The 19,501-nt window shown below is 35.5% G+C and overlaps 1 protein-coding gene and 1 long non-coding RNA gene across 10 annotated transcripts in view; both read right to left on the reverse strand.

Annotated features, from left to right (window-relative positions):
* LOC135758559 (plakophilin-4-like) overlaps positions 1 to 19,501 on the reverse strand; it is a 192,253-nt gene that overhangs the window by 158,764 nt on the left and 13,988 nt on the right. The window lies entirely within an intron of this gene.
* Positions 1,543 to 9,198, reverse strand: LOC135758561 (uncharacterized). 2 transcript variants are annotated; one of them, XR_010536526.2, is made up of 6 exons: positions 6,249 to 9,198; positions 3,738 to 3,787; positions 3,578 to 3,629; positions 3,366 to 3,428; positions 3,155 to 3,216; positions 1,543 to 2,992 (listed from the first exon to the last, which is right to left on the reverse strand). It is a non-coding gene; the product is annotated as an uncharacterized lncRNA (long non-coding RNA). The 2 variants fall into 2 exon arrangements; XR_010536527.2 differs by lacking the exon at positions 3,738 to 3,787 and having other exon boundaries at positions 6,249 to 9,197.

Consider the following 19,501-nt stretch of genomic DNA (forward strand, 5'->3'; position numbering starts at 1 on the left):
CGGATGAAATGGCGTCCCAGTTTTCCAAAAAGATCTTCAAATTTTGATTTGTTGGACCACAGAACAGTTTTCCACTTTGCCAAAGTCCATTTTAAATGAGCCTTGGCCCAGAGAAACCGCTTGCGCTTCTGGGTCATGTTTAGATATGGCTTCTTTTTTGACCTATAGAGTTTTAGCTGGCAACAGTGAATGACACGGTGGATTGTGTTCACCGACAATGTTTTCTGGAAGTATTCCAAAGCCCATGTTGTGATTTCCATTACAGTAGCATTCCTGTATGTGATGCAGTGCCGTCTAAGAGCCCGAAGATCACGGGCATCAAGTATGGTTTTCCAGCCTTGACCCTTACGCACAGAGATTGTTCCAGATTCTCTGAATCTTTGAATGAAATTATGCACTGTAGATGATGATGATAACTTGAAACTCTTTGCAATTTTTCTCTGAGAAACCCAGAAAACTATTTTTTGCCGCAGCATTGGGGAATTGGTGATTCTCTGCTCATCTTGACCTCTGACAGACACTGCCACTCTGAGAGGCACTTTTCATACCCAATCATGTTGCCAATTGACCTAATAAGTTGCAAATTGGTCCTTTAACTTTTCCTAATATGTATATTAAAATTTTCTGGCCTCTTATTGCTACCTGTCCAAACTTTTTTTGGAATGTGTAGCTCTCATGAAATCCAAAATGAGCCAATATTTGGCATGAGATTTCAAAATATCTTACTTTCAACATTTGATATTTTATCTATATTCTACTGTGAATAAAATATAAGTTTATGAGATTTGTAAATTATTCCATTCCTTTTTACTCACAATTTCTACAGTGTCCCAATTTTTTCTGATTTGGGGTTGTACATTAGAAAGCTTAAACATTTTAAAAAGATAACTTATACATTCAATATCTTCCTCACCTTTTGTGGAATTAAATGAATAACGTTACATTTCCCCTCAGTTTTGCTTCAAGTTTCAGTGGGCAGCAGAAAACTCAGGGCATCGCAATTGAGCACACAATTAATTTACAGTGGAGAATAGTTTTACATTACCATTTTAAGCGAATACTTTGTTTATATAATTAACACAAAACTAAATAAACCGAAAAAGACCGCAGTGAAGTCACACTTACACTGTTAACGATTTCCCTGTATTTTTACAGTACGGTACTGGCAGCACGGTTGCCAGTAAGTTACTGTATTTTGGTTTTACAGTACTGTAATACAGTTTTACAGTACACAAACTAGTGCCGTATAGTTACAAAGCAGTACTTTACTGTATTTTTACAATAATAGTATTGTGTAATGTCTATATTGACCCATAAATACTATTTTTTACTTATTACAGTTAATACAATAATGTATTATAGCTAGATATTTAGGTTTAAATCTATAGTTATTAATATAGTAAAAAAATGCTATCCTTGACATGACATTATAAATTAAAAGGCAATCCAAGCAATGTTTATATCAAAATTTTTATTTAAAAAAACATGTAATTGAAACAAAACATTTAAAACAAGATAAACAACAATAAACAAGTAAAATAAAATAAAATAAAATATTATAAAGTATAAACAAGTTTGGAGGCCCCTGCTGTAACATATTTAACTCTGGCAAATAGAACACTGTAGTGTTGTCACGATACCAACATTATTGGTTCGATACCGATACTATGTCAATGGTTTCGATTCCGATACTTTTTCGATACTTTTCCTGAAAAGGGAGAAACACTCTCAAATCTCATTGCTGTGCTTTAAATTAAAAACGGGACAAAATTCTAATCATATAACGCACTAATAAATGAACATATGAACAGCAGATATATTAAACATTAAAGCAAAATATAAAATATATCAAAATTTAAAAAATAAATTAGAGCAATGGCATTCAAGGTAAAAAAATAATAATTTTAGCAGCATTATCTTAGTTTTTCTCTAGTGAGCATTAGCATAGTAAAAAAAGATAAACAAGTACTTAAACAAATGCATTGCTTTCTGTTTGTTAATGTTAATACATTAACATATGATAAACAGATTATAGTGTAAATGTGAAAATATACCTCACTGAACGACATGAGGGTTAATAAATGACGTGTTTTTGTGAACTTAAAGCACAACAGTATCTGGGTTCATTTACTTTTTACCACAGTAAAAGTTTTCTTTTCAGCTAAAATGCTGTCTAATTTCTAAGTCTGATAACTCTGAGGCGATTGTATTAACTTGGATCATTACAGGCAAAACGTGACAACACGCATATCAACAACAATTTGGTAAGTCTAGAATAAATACTCTGGGATGATTATCAATCTCTCGTCGGCGTGTCGGTCCTTCAGTGCTTTGCGCCGTTAGCACACGGCTCTGTAGCAACGCATATTTGGCTTACTTCACTTGTGTCGGGTTCGCATGTTTATTTGACTCCGAAAAAACCTCCACACAGCAATGCTGCTTGGCTTTCTTGTACTGTTAAACCAGAGCGAACGAGATGAGGAGAGGAGGCGGAGCACTGCATTCACGTGCACTGTGTGTGCGGCGCCGTTTAAAAGAAAAAGAGAGAGAGCGAGAATGTGCAGCTGGTGTTTGCAGAGTTACATAAAAAACAACTCACAACTTGTCTCGGAGTATCGATTCCGCGGGACACGAGTTTTGGAATCTGACAACACTAGAACACTGTTCCATAGTTTGAAGTTTTCAGTTTAAAGTCCATCATCGACTAAAAGGTAACATTTCACTGTGGTAGAAAGAACACTGGCCCATAGTTTTAAAAATTCTATTTGAATTTCATTGAACACTAAAAATAAATGCATTAAACTGTGGCAGACAGACACTGGCCTTTAGTTTGAAGTCGCCCATTCAAACTCTATCAGGGACTGCATGAAGCTGTTCACATGGGGGTTAATGGCCACAGCTTTTCTCTGCACCAATTTCCTTGTCTTTTTGCTTGCCCCTTTGTCTGGATGTGCACTTTTTCCCATCTTTGGGATTAATTATGTCCAGAAACCTGTTAGAAATATCATAAACATTAAGTCAACAAAAACAAGATAGAAAAAGATTCTTTAAAAAAAAACTAAACTCAGCCCTGAATTTACCCCTATTCTGAAACTTTTGCTCTTATTCTACTGTTCCACACCTAATTACATTAAAATACAGAAGATTCACTTACCTCTGAACAAACTCTTTCCTCAATGGACAGCATCCACATGGATCATGTCATGATTGAATGTCCTGAACAGAAAGTACAATTGTTACTGATTTGGATACAATATTTTATTTCGTGTGGGTGTGTGTGGTCGTGTGACTGTTGCGTGTGGGAATTGTGTAACAGTGTATACATGGGTATTTAAAGAAACTGTAGTGGTAAAGTGCAAACTTACCGAACATAATATGCTTGGTGTGTGTCTGGTGTCACCCGTGTGCCTCCACATCTGCCTTAACTCCTGAAAAGTGCAAGGACACTCAGGTAAACTACAAATAAAAAGTGATCAGCCACATTCCTGTGTTCTTTTACATGTGACGTGAAAGCATTTAATATTGCAGTCGAAAAAATACATGACTAGTAACGTGTAACTGTACATACTGTACTTGCCTGGTTCCTTTAAAGATGAGCCACCCAATCCAGCTTACAAGCAATGGTAAGACTGTAAAAAATACAAATGTTACAAAATCTGTTAGCCATAGAAATAAGTAGACTTTGAGTGTTATTTTTTTACAGTCTATGATTATATATAAATGTGGTCAATACTTACAGAAAACATATAAAGCACAGAGCAAAGTGGAGCAAACTGTAACTTTAGAGCTGTAACAAAAAGATATGATGTGTTACTGGCTGACATTTTGAAAGCATTCTGTTTATTATATGATGCATTCGGGAAATACCCTTCGAATAAGATTTTCAGAAAAATAACTAAAGTCAAATGTAACTTTTGTCAGAATTGGGTTTTTATTAAATTATTATTCTATAACATCTTGTCTACAGAAAATCTCTGAAAATATCTTGTTTAGTGCAGAAAATAGCGATTTATAGTGACAAGGTAAAAAGCCTGCCTCTTTAATGTTTAACTCGGACCGGCGGCGGTGTAACACGCTATTTCACGCAAAGTTTTTGTTTACAAAGTTAGTAGTTGCTCACTTTAAGGATTAACATGATCGCCGCAATTTGAGCAATACTGTTGATGCCAGTGTCCTACACGATGTTATAATGGACTATTTTACATCCAGAGATGAAAGATCAGATGACAGACGAGAAGACAAAGGTACCTGTCATGCTATTACGTAAATGCGGAGCCTATTCTACTTTTGTGCATTTATTTGAGGTGTTTTGGAAACTTATATTGCATGTAATGCATCTGCAGTGGTGGAAATAATAAGCCATACAAAATGTATCGGACAACTTATTGGGCGTGGAAAACGCTTTAAAGAAGATATGCTTTGCTTTTGCTGATATCCTGTAATGATAACAATAAGCGCGGCAATCATTTTAATTCATCTGATAATAAGATGAGCCCAGGTCTGAACGATATTTGGCCGCAGTTACAACTGCAATGCATATATCCAGTTAAATTTCTTGGTTTCACTTCTGTGGAGGAGTTGGTTACTACAGTCTGCTGTGTTGAATATTAAGTTTATGGCGTGTCGAGTCCTGACTGTTTATGTTGATATTCTTATATCCAACTTTTCACATTTGAAAAAGACGCAAATACAGATTAATGATTGATATATAAACTGTGCTTTTCACGGGCACAGCTAACGTTAATCTACGAGTCAGCCTTTCCAAACAGTCGAACTTAAAGGTATAGCGGAAGATTTTCGTTTTCCGAGTGGATATTCAGGACTATTGGTCATCCCAGATGTCAATCATTCTGATTATATGTTGACGTATAACTGCCGTACGTGCTCGCCTCTAGGTTCGCTTCCTGCACATGCGCACTTTCACATGTATGTGTGTTGTGCTACGGTTTAAACAATTCATTGAAGCTCGCGTTCTCGCTGTGTTTTTTTTTAAATGTCTGAGGGTCGCAAGAGAAAAGTGTCTACGAATTGTATGACAAGAAGAGAAAGGACTATAAAGAAAGAAACAAGACCAGAATGTTTATGGAAGACTATTTCACACGCTGGCGTGAGCTAAAAGGACAGGTTGGGCTTCCCACGCAAAGTTTCTACTGGAAAGGTACATTTTGTCATGCTATTTGGAGAAATCCATTTAAAATCACTGCTAGTAAAAGTTGATGTAAGCTATGATTAGCGATGCTAGCCCTGGCATGAGTCACGAACCGCACAGACACGGTAAACATGCCGACAGAAACTTGTAAACAGAGCGAAGAGAAGAACTGAGCTCCTGCATGCTCTCTCTCTTTCTGTCTCTGTCTCGTGCACGCGTTTAACAGGCGTTCCCTCTTGGGAGGAGGGAAAGTGTTGCGTGTGCATTTTTAAAAAAATATCGAGGGGCGGTTCTTTTAAATAATTCGGGAAAATCTTCCGCTATACCTTTAACTCTTTCCCCGCCATTGACGAGATATCTCGTCAATTAAGAGAAAACGCTTCCCCGCCAATGACGAGATTTTCCGTCTTTCCTCAATACCGCTATTATCCACCAGGTGGCGTTCCTTCCGCAACTTTTTAAACCCGGAAGTATTGCCCTATGGCAAATATGGTGTTTTTGCAAAAACCTACCCATATTCAAAAGCTGATTGCAAAAGAACCACTAAAGGTAGGATGAAACGGTTTTTTTTTGTTTGAAAGCTGTTCTTTCATTTGGTATATTGTATGTTTATATATTTAAAGAAGAAAATTTTCTGGAAGGCATTACACTTTGGTGAAAATCATGAAAAACGCTGGCGCTGGCTGGCAACTTTTTTTAAAAACGCTGGCGGTGAAAGAGTTAATACTTCACTCTACCACTAACTGAACAGATAAAACACCGAGATAAACGACCATATGCTGGGACCGCAAGACCACGCTGGCGGGTTGTCTTTGTCCATTTTGTTAAAAATACCACACTTTCAACAAATATAAACTCACCAAAACCGTCATAATTTAGTTAAAACAACCCTATATTCATTAATAAAGGTGTAAAGCGAGTTAAAGCAGCGTTAGGCATTTGTGTAATGTTAGCTTACTTTCTGAGGCAGATTAAAACTTTGTTGGCGTGGCGACCATTTTCTCTCTCATTGCACGTTTAAAGCAATATGACAAACTATTGACAAAATTCTTATACTAAAAATTAAATTTTCATGAAACAGAAAATATACCAAACTTACCGAACTGACAGAAACCAATCGTCCTCCTTCAGCTGCAGTCAAGAGTTGTGCTCTCCCTCTTTCTGTGTGATTTGATGTTGGCGCACTTGATTACACTAACACTGTATTATTCCATGGCACATTACAGCAATGACTACAGCTAGGTTACATCAATACCAAAATATACTGTAAAATTTTCCCGCTCAAACAAATTTACCCAGAATGCACTATGAACTGCAGTACTTTACTGTAATGTACACATACAGTATAGTACTGTGGATTTTTACAGTAATGTACTGCTAAATCTACAGCGACATCTAACAGTGTATCTTTAAAACACGAACCTCAGAGGGAGCGAGCGGATTAAGAGAACCCACCCATTCAGATGAACAATATGATTGGTCAGTTTTTCTGTCACTTAAAATTAGTTACAGCTAAGCCACCAATCGCAGGCCGTTTCTGAGTCCGAAGGTTGCAGACTGCGGAGGTCACATATGCAGACTGCATATGCCAATTAGCCTGGTTTGTTTAAGTTAACTAAGTATTACATTCGCAAGTCATACGCATATTACAACAATTTACGATTAACTAAGAATAAAACTCAATGTGTTAATATTCTGATATAAGACAGTTTTGATGACGAATGCATCCTAGAAATGACCTAGAAGGTCCTAAAGCTGAAGTTACGTCCAAACCCAGTTCATATTAATCCTTATTCTAATTAATATTTACGAATTACAAACAAATTATACAAAGAAACACTGCGTATAGATTTATAAGACCAAAGATTGCCCGTTAAATTTACCCCAAATGAATTTTATCCACAGTTTATAAACACTACATTGACGTATTTGCCAGCAGTGATTTTCAGCAAGACTGGCCGAGGTGAGGCACCGTTGTCCGGTATATATGAGCGCTGAGCGCCCACGGAGTATCTGGAGCTCCCATCGCAAAAAATTTGAAGGAAATGTTTAAATAGACGATATCTTTATGAACCTACTGCAGATTCTTGTTTAAAAAACATACATTCTCGACTGAAATGCTTTCAAAACTTTGAATTGTGGCACAGTATAAGTTATATTTCCTAAATCCGTCTGCTCAGTGCTCACGACCTGCATATCAACCTGAAATGGTTGTTCATTTAAAACAGCTCATTTGTATTACGTTGGATGTATTCGGTATTCGCTACATTCGCAGATACACCATAAGAATAGCTTAATCCTTCACAAAAACAATAAGTAGTTTTTATTCCAGTCATTTTCAAGTAATTTTAACACAAAAAAAATACCAAACTACATGACATTAATTGTATTAAATAAAGTTTACATATTCAATTTCATCAAATCTACAAGCCTACAGAATGACTTTTTACAGTGTAGGCACGTTTGATCAATTAAATATGCTAAATATATTTTCCTTTCTTGCGCAAAACTGTCACAGCTTTAGGGTGCAGATGGTTATTTTGGGAATTATGCGCTTGACCGGACCGTTTATGCACATCCCGGGTGCAGAATTGATAAACCTAAACCATCCTGTATGCTACGATTATGCCTTCCTGGGAGCAGAGTAAATGCTCTTGAAGCATCCTCCATGGGAATCCTCACTCAATCTCAATGGAAACTTCATAACAAAGAGAATAGATTTGCCCAGTGTTCAGCACATAGTAAATTGCAACAATCCAACGGCTTACTGAGACTTTATAAAATCAGATCTTTAAAATAGCCTACAGTTATCATGTGTGTGCGTTTGTGAATGACGTGTTTCATACATATGCTTCACCAGTGCAAGTAAGTTAGAGTTTCTGTTAGGGATGCACCGATAGGATTTTTTGGGCCGATACCGATACCAATTTAAACAGACAACTTCTGGCCGATACTGATACTAAACACTTGTATACAATACTATACAGTTGGTCTATTAGCTAATTTATTTCTGCATCAAATTATTTTTACCAAACATGGATTGGATCTAATTAACATTCAACTGACCAACATAATAAGAGAGGCACAAATAAGCTAAAACAAATATAATAAGTCAACATGACAACTAGGGGTGTGAAAAAAATCGATTCAAATTTGAATCGCGATTCAAGCTTTGCCGATTCAGAATCGATTCATAGCATTCCAAAAAAATTGGCAAACTTTTTTGTTTTTCCGTGATGATGACACTCTTTAATAATGACATTTTGTGTGCGACATGATGTGCGACATGATGAGTTCAGTATGCGTTCACGTGCTCTCTGTTTCTCAATGAATTGGGATGCGACGCGAACAAGCTCGTGTCACATTTATCCTTCATGTTTCTGAACTTGAGCAGATTTTTAACATTAGAGGACTTCACAGAGCACCCACGGCCCGTATGGTTCCGGGTTTGTATTTGAAATGGTCAGTCGGGTCCGGGTCAGTCATAGTTAAATAACTTCGGGTCCCAAAGTCTGATTAATATTGTGTGTAAAACATGAGTCGGGCGGAGAATGGCCGTGAGCGCTACCGTGCTAAAGCTTGCATGCAGTTTCAGCGTGCCTGCGGTTTCCATGGCGATAACAACTGGCTCTTTTCTATTATTATTAATAAACCATATCTTTTCTCAAATCTATTGCACTGAACGAGCAAAGCTCAAGCTGACTCAAGATTTACAAAATGCAAAGCTGTAATGTAAAGTCCCCTGTCACTGGGACAGCAAGTAGACTTTTGAATCTGAAATAATGAGTGGATTTAGCTTTTTTTTAATCGGCAAGAGAGAAATAGAAAGAGAGGCACTTTCCTTGCTTCTGCTCTATCTAATAGAAATAATAACCATTATAACACCAGTCACATTTATAATCTATAGACCTGCACTGTCTATCATTAATATACTATTGTATTTAATAGAGTTTGATAAAAGGGGTCATCTAATTGCTTCATAATAACAGTTTTTATTTTTGCATAAAGACAAAGTAATAACAAACTACATTTTATTTGTTGTGTTTCTTTTCTTTTAAATTGTATATCTACTGCAATCAGTCACATAGGAAAAAGTAAACTACATTTACATACTGTGAATCGTTTTTTTAAATCGAGAATCGTTTTTGAATCAAAAATCGATTTCGAATCGAATCTTGAGCCTAAAAATTGGAATCGAATCGTGAAATTTTCGGAATCGTGCACCCCTAATGACAACCTTCAAAGGTGTTTTTTCTTTTTAATTTATTTTATTAACAACATTAACTAATTTTTTTACATATAATGGATTTCTTTAATAAACATAAATAATGCCAGTGCTTTTGCTTTAAACAGAGTATAAATATTGCTACTTCAAAAAAAGTTGGACTTCTTTTCCTCTACTAAAGTGCAGTCTGATTCTTTTATTGTCCAAGACATTTGAGCCAGCTCAACAAAGGTTTTTCTGTCGGTGCTTAAGTATAGTGCACACCAGAACATTAATTTATTTTAATTGAACAACAGACATGCAATTCATTCCCTTTATGTGTTTAATTAATAAACAATCGGTATCAGCCTTTTTTGTGCGATCAAAAATCGGCCGATAAATATCGGCGGCCGATACATCGGTGCATCACTAGTTTCTGTGAACTTAAACATCTTTAAATGTGCAAACCGGAAGGATTGGTGGTTCAATCCCCGGCTCCATCGAACCAAGTGTCGAGGTGTCCTTGAACAAGACACCTAACCCCAGCTGCTCCCGAAGAGCTGGCTGGCGCCTTGCATGGCTGCCACCGCCGTCGGTGTATGAATGTGTGAGTGAATGGGTGAATGTGAGGCTAATTGTAAAGTGCTTTGGATGGCCATAGGTCTGTTAAAAGCGCTATATAAATGCAGTCCATTTACCATTTGTTTCTTCAAATTAAGCTATAGAGCAGGGGTCGGCAACAGGCGTATTTTCTGGCCCATCGGATTATTTTGAAAAAAAAAATTGAATTTTTTTTTATCAAATACTACTTTTATTTTACAATAACAGTTTACAAAAATGGCCCCGTGTATCATTCCTTCATTTGTTTTTTTTTTTAAATCAAAACCAAAAAGAAAATAAATAGAAACGACTTGTTTTTCTATTATTTATTTCCTGAACTAAAATCAAACGACTTGTTTTCCGAATGTGCGCTCAGATCAAAAATAGAAAAATTTATGAAAATGGGTTCGGACAAATTTTAATTGAACACCTTAGCAGACATATACCAATGAAATAATTTTAAACAGATCAGGTACTAACAGATTATATTTAAATAAGGGTTTTAATAGCAACCATGCTTTCCTGTAGGTTTCATTCGCTTACAGTCCGACTTTTGAACTTTTTTCATTATTATTTTTCGCGTATAACACACTGATAAATAATATGTATTAGATAAAAAATATTTGCACTAAACGCTGCACAAAACTCTTCCTCTAGCCCAGAGGTCTAGCCCAAAAATGCGTATAATAGCTACGTAATAGTATAATCTTAACGGGCCGCTGTTTCTCGTTCTCTTTCTCTACCAGCGCATCCCCGATCATAACTATAATAATTGCAAAGGTATGAATTCATGAATCATTTGCAAATTTACCTTGCAAATCATGTCAATGCGTCACGCGTGAAGACATTAACAGGGTATATACAGCAATCCTTAAGTTAAATTTACTACTTTTTAATACCTTTTTTACTACCTTCAGAATATTTTTTAAAACCATCACGACACAAGTGTTAATCAGCGGCCTTTCTATTATTTACACAGATTTTGACATATATAACATACAAAAAAAGAATAAACATGGATTAAAGTGAAAAAAATTCTTCTGACTGAAATGTTTTTCAGGCTAAGTCATATAAGTCCTTTAACTAACTTCCAAGATGGCCGCCAGGTGCATGGGTGGTTTGTTAGGCTCCACACTTGCCCTTTTGTTTCAGTTTTTTTTACAAACATTTTTTATCTCTTTTGGTATTTTTCAACAATTTCTTATCAATGTTAAAGAAATCCTTAGCCAGGGATGGATTTTAAACGTTGGAAAGAGGGATAAGGAGTCCTGTTGCATATGGCTGCTCTGTTTGTGGCTTTTGATAAGTCCACTTGGTTTTGCTGCCAGTGCTACTGGAAATGAAACACAGACTACATCTGTTAAACTTGTGCCCATGGTTTATAGACCACAACCGAACTTCTTCAGCCAAGGATACCACATTATTTATTCTATCTGCTGGCAAAATAATCATCATCAAGGAAAAGAAAGTCATCAGCATGTCAAGAGAAGCAAATGGTATGGTCCAAAAGTTCTACTGATTCTTCTCCTGCTCAGCGGTGACATACAGATGAACCCAGGACCATCAACAAACCAACATATAACTGAACCAGTAAGTGGATCGACTGAGTGTAATCAAAGCTGGAGTGTGAACTGTGGTGCAGAGATCAAAGAAGGACCAAGTCGAGCATCTACTTATAAACTCAAACTTGGACTTTTTAGCATTGAGTGAAACTTGGTTGTCTAACAGTATACCAACATGCATGATTGATGTTCCTGGATATAGTTGTTACAGAAAAGATAGACTATCACGAAGAGGAGGGGGAGTAATGATTTATATTAGGGATACTTTTAAATGTGCTGAGGTAAAACTAGATATTGTTGGATTAGAATGTTTGGTGTTAAATGTTAAAATGTCCCCAAAAATGAATTTTAATGTTGTGATTCTGTATAATCCACCCTCACATGATTCTTCTTTTTATTATAATTTAGAGGAAATGTTGAAGTTTTTAAATTGTCGTACTGAAACTGTTTTACTTGGAGATTTTAACATTAATTGGTCAGACAAACGTAGTAAGCAAAAACTGAAATCAATTACATCAAAATTTAAATTTAATCAGTTAATAAAATGTCCAACAAGGATAACAAAAACAAGTAAAACTCTTATTGATCTGGCATTTACAAATAAACCTGAAAGGATAATAAAAATATATAATCTTCTGACAGGTTTGTCTGACCATAACATGATCCTGGTTGTTAGAAAATTAACAAAGCAACGTTTGCAGAGTAATTTTCGTCAAAATTCTAAACCAGGAGTAGGCATCCCTAGGAGTAAAATAACAAGATTTGAAAATGATATAAAAAATATTAATTTGGATGATGCTTTACAAACTGGTGATCTGGACAAAAACTGTGAAATTATGATGCAAACTATTGAAAAAATTATTCAAAAGTATACACAACCATTAAAATGTAGACATAATAGTGCATCCCTAAAATGGCTAAATACAGATATTTATCAACTAATGAAAAAGAGAGATCTTGCTTTGAAAAAGTCTTTGCTTACAAAAACACAGACAGATATCCTAAGTTTTAAATCGCTAAGAAATAAAGTAGTTAGTGAAATGAGGAAGGCAAAAACTGTATATTTTGAGCAATTAATTACAGAATCAGGAGGAAATAGCTCATCTCTATGGAAGTGTATCAACAAACTTTCTAAACGAGAAGGCATGCAAAGAAAACCGTTGTTGGAGGTGCATATAAATGGAACACTTAGTACTGATAGCACTGAAATTGCCAATGAATTTAATAGATATTTTATCCAGTCTGTAGAAGAGCTTACTATAGCTTTTGAACCTGTACAATTACCTCAAAATGCAATAATTGACACACCCTCATCCTTTTATATCTCGGAGGTTGATGAAGGTAAGATACTTCAAATAATTAATCAATTGAATAATTCAAGAGCTAAGGATATATTTGGGATAGATACCGCATTTGTAAAAAAATACAGTGCTTGTTTGCTAAAGCCCTTGGTAAATTTGATAAATTTATCTATTAGAGAAAGTAAATTCCCCTCAAACTGGAAAACTTCTATTATAATCCCCATTTTTAAGTCAGGATCAATTGATGAGGTTCAAAATTATAGACCAATTTCTATACTTCCTGTAATCTCTAAAATCTTGGAAAAGTTGGTATCTGAACAACTTATCAAGTACTTAGAAAAACACGATCTACTTCACTCTAAACAGTTTGGCTTTAGGCCTACGTATTCAACAGAAATGGCAAATTGCTATCTCACAGAATTTATTAAGGGAGCTTTGGATAATGGCAATGTAGTAGGCGCTGTGTTTTTAGATCTCAAAAAGGCATTTGATACAGTTAATCATGCGATTCTCCTACATAAATTAAATTTGTTTGGCTTCTCTCACCAGGCTATGAATTGGTTTAGATCATATTTAGAATCTCGAGATCAGTGTGTTAAAATAAATAACTCAAGATCAGTATTACGAAACAATGAGGTGGGTCTTCCTCAAGGGTCAATTCTGGGTCCATTGTTGTTTTCCTTATATGTCAATGATTTACCAAATTGTTGTAAGCAAACTAAATGTCAGTTATATGCAGACGACACAGTCATTTATGTATCGGCACAGACTCCACGCTTAGCTGCAGATATATTAACAAATGAAATGACTGATATGTCGCAGTGGCTGAAAAATAACTGTTTGACTTTGAACTGCTCAAAAACTGTCTCAATGTGTTTTTCAATAAGACAGAAGGAAATGGGTGGATTTATAATTAAAATCAATCAAAAGGCAATAGAGACAGTTAACAATTTTAAATATTTAGGTGTTATTTTAGATTCTCATTTAAAATTTGATGTGCATGTAAAGAGGCTGTGTAAAACAATCAGATCAAATTTGAATTGTTTTTACATGATTAGACCGTATGTATCTCTAAAAACAGCTAAGTTGTATATGCATGCAATGATCTTTTCGCATCTATCTTATTGTGTGACTGTCTGGAGTCAGGTTTCTCAACTGACTATTAAACCTGTTAGATCTTTATATAAACAAACACTAAAAATTCTGGACAAGAAACCAAACAAATGGCATCATTGCAAAATTATACAAAAACATAGTCTGCTTAGTTATGAAAATTTTATTAGTTTGTCTCTTATTAAATTGGTTTTTAAATGTGTACATAATCTTGCTCCAGACATTATATGCAAATTAATATTGAAACAGAGTAGTAAGGGGATGACTACAAGAGCTATAACTAACCAGAATTGCATAGTACCAAAGAGAAAAACAAAATTTGCACAATCCACATTTTCAGTTCAAGGTACACTGCTTTGGAACAGCCTGCCAACTGAACTGAAAATGCAAACAAAGTTGAACATTTTTCAAATACATTTGAAAAAGTGGTTCAAACAAAAACAGATTTGTGAACATTGATAGTCTTGCACAGTCTCAGCTTTGTTTTTTGTTTTTGTTTTTTTGTTTGTTTTGTTTTTATCTTTCACTTAGCTTTGTTGTGTGATTTATTGTTTTATTGTTCTTAAAAAAGCCTAACCAGGGACTGGGGCTGCAAATTAGCCTTTGGCTAGAAGCCTATATGTAGAGCATCGGCTGCTTGAAAGTGTAGCAATGTTTACTGCATTGTCCCTGTTAAATAAACCAATAAATAAATAAATAAATAACACTTTATGTAGGCGAGACCAATAGCATTTTAAGGGGAGATTTTTTTGCCATGAATTCCACATTGAAGTCTCCTGTGGCATACAGATAGCTGTAGTTTGCAGGGCATTTCAGATTAAGGTGAAACAGCTAAATAACTCCATAAAAAGAAAACATGAATATCACCACCTTTAATGAATCTTTTATTAATTATTTATTAATTGTAAATGTATTTATTTTAGCATTTACTAATAATTTTTTCAATTAAAGTTGAAACTGTTAACATTAGTGAATGCACCATGAACTACCGTCAAACTACTGTAATGACATAAACCAGAACTAATTAATGGTTATATACTCTATATTTTTCATTGTTTGTTCATGTTATATAATGCATTTACTAATGTGAACAAATACAACTTTTTCATATCATATTATTCAGTACACATAAACGAATAATCCAGGGTCTGTTCTGTTCACACAACAGCTTACAGTCACAGCTCTAATACATTAACGTTATGTATGAATATAAACCCTGAACAAGTAACTCGAGTCAAACTCGTGTACAATTCGCACATGTCTGTAACCATAGTTGTAAAGTGACAGATGTAAATTAAATGACTGTACCTTTATCAACAAAATATTATGTTAGAGGCAGCGCTGATGTGCTATTTTATGCCCAATGTTTCTTCTGTTTACTTTCTCTTAAGACCTAATGGTCGTGTTTATATGAGGATATTTGCAAAAACTGGATTTTTTTAGGCATATGTGTTATTTAAGGCCAATAAAGCGGCAAAAATACTCACAACACAAGCTCAATGAGAAGCGAATGCGCGGCTTGCATACTCCTCTGACACAGAAACAGCGGACGCATTTAGCACTGTTTGTGTTTGAATGGCTTAAAATCACTTGTTTTTAAACTGCGGTGCTGAAATATATGTACATATGTTACGTTTTTGTGACGGACCACACGCAAATGCAACTGCAAGAACCGACAGGTCGATGACATCAAAGTCCCGCGAGAGCATTTCGGAAGCAGTCTCCCTTATGATTCCTCGTCAATCTCTGACGGGATTTGGATGTCATTGTCATCTGCCTCTTGGTTCTTGTGGCCCCACATGAAGTTTACCCACGAGTTTAACAAACCTGTTGTATCAGCCACTGGCTAGATCAGCACAGCATTAAAAAACTTGACGCGGATGATCACGTACGTGAGAAATAATTTACCCCCAAAATACATGACTCCTAACGTTAGTCATACTGTGCAGACACGCAAGTTACCTGGCTATTTGGTTTCTTAGCCCACGAACTGAAAGGCTTGCCAATCTTCATAATTACGCTAAGCCAAGTCAATCTCCATTGGTCTTTTACACCTTTATCGATCTTCAAAACATCAGAGCCTTCCTGCATTATAAGTTTACTAGCTGAAATAAAGTTTTACCTCAGCTTAACGTGATACAGTCAGAAAACCCGGAGTGGATCCGGTGCTTAGTGATTACAGAATGCTTACAGTGGAGAGAGGAACGTGATTTGGCTCCACTCCAGGCTTTGATCCCATCCCACAGACGAAAGATCTTTGATTAGGTGCCCAGATATGCTAAAGCCTATACTTAAAAGCGAACGCAGATAGAATTCCAATCAGAATAGGAAACCTGATAGTCTGAAAAAAATAATACCTAATTTGGAAAAAAATAATACCTCTAAGCCAAATTTAACACTTGAATGGCCTTAAATTTGACAATTCTGATTTATCACTTTTTAATACTTTTTAAAACCCCGCGGACACCCTGATTAAACTCCGTGACATCGCAAATGACTGCAGGCTTTTAGAAACCACAACAAAATATGATACAAAATAAACTCTTTTACTGCAGTAATATTTTAACTAGTTCACTTTTAACGTAGATTTGAAAGGAAACAGTCCTGTGTCAATCACTATTAAAAACATATGGTAAACGGGAGTCTCCATGCCTCGGCGCATAGCTGCAACTCCTTCTTCTCATCTTCTCATTCACTACTCATTTTTTTTTCTTCTGTTCTGTTACTTAACTTGGGGCTCGAGCCCGACCTTAAGGTCCGACCTGCCTTCAAGAACAGCAAGTCAAGTTCGTTTACCGTTAATTATTAAGACTAAATGGGCAGGCAAATTCGTTAAAAAATTAAAGTAATCCGCCAAAATATGGTTTTACATGTCTATTAAAATAAAGCCATTATTAATTTTCCTAACGCATAGTTCTTTGATCTTTGCATCTGTTTAATACGTTATACATTTGGCAAAGGAGCAATTTGTTTGAACAGCAACTCTGCAACCAACAATGGTTTCGGTTTATGCTGGTAAGAAATTTGACTGAGAGGCTTTGTCCCATTTAATTTATTATTTATATTTCATTATTTTTTTTCTCTGCTGACAGTACAATGTTAATATAATATTTATATTGGCACGAACACAATTTTGGTTTAGCATTTATAATTGTTATAGGTTACTTCATCTCTCTCTTTTCGTTAGAGACATTTGAATGTGAGATTCTGGAAACGAGATCTAACGTTCAGTTTTGCGGAACCGTCAGGTCGGGAAATAAAGCAAGTGAACACAGAGTGTATTTTAAGCGGTTTACTGAATAGAATCTTGTGAGAACTGGACAAAAAAAAACAGTCCAGCGCAGACCTCCGTTAACCTTAGGTGTGTATGTGTGTGTCCCGTATAAATATTAATAAAAAAGGAATAAAGTTCAAAAGTTGGACTGTAAGAGTCTTTCATGAGAGCATAAATGCCTGTAATATGTTACCACTATAGTAGCCTACTTGGTCTGTTTAAAATGTTTTTATTGATATATTATGCCTGTAAAGGTGTTAAATAAAAAATTTGTCTAATCCAGTAATTCATTTTTTGATCTGAGCACACAATCAGAAAACCCGTGGTGGTTATTTATTTCATTTTTGTTTTTAATTTGAAAAAACGAATGATACACGGATCCATAACCATGTTTTTAGCAACTTTTAATGCTGTCTTTCGTCTTTTAAGTAGGAAATAAAGACAATGTTTCTTGACAAAAGATCAGATAGCCTATACTAGGCTAATTCAAAATAAGACACGTAAGTGTGGGAACAGCAGCTGGCCCGCCATCTACTGGCTAAAAAAAATATTGGCCCGCGCCCAAAGTTACTTGCCGACCCCTGCTATAGAGAGTGTATTAAGAAGACTTTAAATATAGTGCATCAAAATGTTAATGGTGCTTTTATAATACTTTGTCCTTTTAATCGCTCGTCACAGGGTAACGCACAGTATCGGAATTTAATCTGTCATGTTACTCCGATATCCGATCCAGCAAAAGGGCCCGGATCATCCCTATCCAGATATCGGATCGGTGCATCCACACAGATCCCCCTTCCCAGGGAACTACACTAACCTTTTCCACTGGTGGCATTTGCGCTACTAACTTTTTCAGTTACTGGTGCAAAACATGATTTGGTTGCACAAATAAGTTATATTATATTATGGATAATAATGAACAATAATGAAACTGTATTGCATACAGATGTGATTTTAATTTTACTTGCCATCTTTTAAACCACATGTCACCTTGTATTTTTTTAACATTGCAGTGTTTCCCGCAGATCTGAAATTTACTTGTGGTGGTAGCCTGTGAAAAAGGCAATCATTACCCACCGACAAAATTTTCTACTATACATGTGACAGAACTAATAATGTGTGACTAGGGGTGTAACGATTAACCAGGCACATCCGAACGCCAGGGGGCGCTCCCGTGCAGAAACTCCCTTTGTGCCACAGAAGTAGCATTACGAATGCTATTCCAGGAAATGTCTACAGGAATATTTGAAGAGTTTGGTTCCAAAACGCAATAAATCCATTTTGACAAATTTCGGTAAAAACGTGTTTTCTATACCAAGAAAGTGTCAGGATGAAAACCACTATTTTCTGTTACAAACTTTCACATAGCATCTTTAGGTTATGAAAACATAAAAAATTCAAATCCATAACTTGATTTTCAAAGATTTATTATAAAAACGGATCATTTTTTCCACAAAATGCAATAAATCCATGACAAGTTTTTATTCAAAATGCTATTGAATCAATAGCCTATATAAATGTGCATTTATCTTTGCCATGTTATACTCATTTAGTTGACTAGCTGTACACACTAATTAAAAATATAAACATTAATGTCATTAATCAAAACACTTACTGTGTGATATTAAGAACACTGTCATTGCTGCAGTTATACTTAACGTTTTTCACAGTGATCAGCTGTAAAATGTTTTGGTCCTGCTCGATTTTCGTTGACTGAGTAAAATAATGGAAAGTTTTTCATAAGATCCTCTGGGGTCAATGTGTTATCATGACAGAAACTTGATGCTGTCGGCCTAGGCAAACAAGCACCTGTCTCCCGAGTGCCTTTTGCGTAAATTATTAGATGTTGATGACTTACGTTTCTTTCCCGTCACAGAAAACCATCACAGGTTTATCAATGCTATTAAAGTATTATTTTGTTTTTTTTTGTTTGTTGATCACGAAGTACAAAGTAGATGAGGAAAACTAGGACTCTGTGTGTACTCAGCGCGCCGCCATTGTTTGTTTACATTGCGTGAATGGTGCGTTGTAATTCCTGGAATGGATTTATTGCGTTCTGTAAAAAAGGAGGAGTGGCGTTTATTGCGTTTTGGGAAAAAAAGGGAGAAAAGATGACAGAATAACACGGCGGATATTGGATTTTGTGTAAAATTAAGAATTTACTTTTTAATACTGACCTGATATAACACTGATTCTGGCAGTAACTGTTCACTGTTCTTCAAATTGTTTCAGTTATTTTCATGATAATAAAGAATATTTTAAATGATTTTGTTTAACGAGTGTTGCTTTTTTAAATGCACG

Source organism: Paramisgurnus dabryanus, chromosome 15, assembly GCF_030506205.2.
Source record: "Paramisgurnus dabryanus chromosome 15, PD_genome_1.1, whole genome shotgun sequence".
NCBI lineage: Eukaryota > Metazoa > Chordata > Actinopteri > Cypriniformes > Cobitidae > Paramisgurnus > Paramisgurnus dabryanus.